The following is a 1,474-nucleotide window of genomic DNA, read 5'->3' on the forward strand; positions in this document are numbered from 1 at the left end:
ACATTCTCGCCTAAAAACGTTGTACCAAATCACGTTGTGTCATTTAAAGTGTTATAAAGCTAAATAATTTGTTGCTATTCACCGCCATTGACGCTCTGCCTGAACGCCCAGTTGGAACCCGCAATGAATTATGGGATATCGTGGTCCGTGAAGGATACACCGGACCCATCCTTCAAATCTGGGGAAAAGAAGGACGCATTTGAAGGAGTCTTTGAATTCGGACAGGCCTTGTCATAGATATAAGGATAGACGCCTCATGGACCGCTCTCGCCTATTGTCGCTGACGAGATTTAGGGCGGCCATCTTGGAGCGGTACACCCCTCCACTCAGCGTTATGTGTTTAGCAGGCACAATGACGTATCAGCGCATTTAATCGATCATAACACACTTTTTTGTTACTGGAAACCATATTCAAACATCTATCAAAGCAACATTTATAAACAATTGTATTTTTTAAGTATGTTTTTACTTAAAAAACATACTTAAAAAAGTGTACTTTTTTTATACTTAAAGAAAGTATAGCCACTAACTATTCTATTGTTAGTGGCTATAACAATAGAATAGGAATGGAATATTCTGATATCATGTATGAAGAGCATATTACAAAACACAGCCGTTCATAATTTATTTAATAAATTATTTAGTAATATCAATATATATTTATATAACTATACAAACACTAATAAATAAAGATTAATAATGGCACAAATAAATAATGATTAATAGTGAATTATATATATATATATAGGAGGATTTTCAAGAGGCGTGAAAACGTTTGGAAGGTATTGTTGATTTTATTGAAGATACAGGATGAAGTGGTTTTGTGTCGCTTTAAACTCGTTTCCAGCCTGTAAAGAAGCATGGTATTTGTGCAGATTTCGTGCTGCCTTGCCAGAGGTCGAATGTTGAGCTGCTGCCGCTGTCCAGCAGGGGTGGTGCTGCAAAGCCGAGGCCTGATCACACATCCCCTCTGACGGCCTCCAGCATCCCTCCTCGGTAAAACTTAACACTGAATCAAACCAACGCCGAGTTCTTTGTTTTAGAAGCAGACAAGCGAGGGGACAAAGATTCAAAGGAAACTTGCCACTGTTAGGAAAATAAAATTAAAATATGCTAGTTTTTAAACTTAACCATATGTAAAATATTATATAAAATCATCAGTGTTTTAAAATTAGAACATTGGGTTCCAAATTGCCTATGTTACTTTAGGTTTAATGCAGGAATCTGTTTTTCAATAAATCGCTCAGAAAAGGAAACAGATGCTTGGCAGCTCAGATAAAAAACAGGATGGAAAAGACAAGTTCTGTTTGTTCGCAGTCAAATTCTTTGGTGATTTTCGACACTTAAAACCTGGAGAAAAACAAAACGAGGTCTAGGTAAAAAATAAATCTCTTTCTGACAACTAGGGTCTTTGTTCAAATGTTTAGAAAGGGAGAAACAGGAGAGATTCCAGATGTAACCAACATGAGAAAAT

This window comes from Poecilia formosa, unplaced genomic scaffold (assembly GCF_000485575.1).
Source record: "Poecilia formosa unplaced genomic scaffold, Poecilia_formosa-5.1.2 Scaffold185, whole genome shotgun sequence".
NCBI classification, from domain to species: domain Eukaryota; kingdom Metazoa; phylum Chordata; class Actinopteri; order Cyprinodontiformes; family Poeciliidae; genus Poecilia; species Poecilia formosa.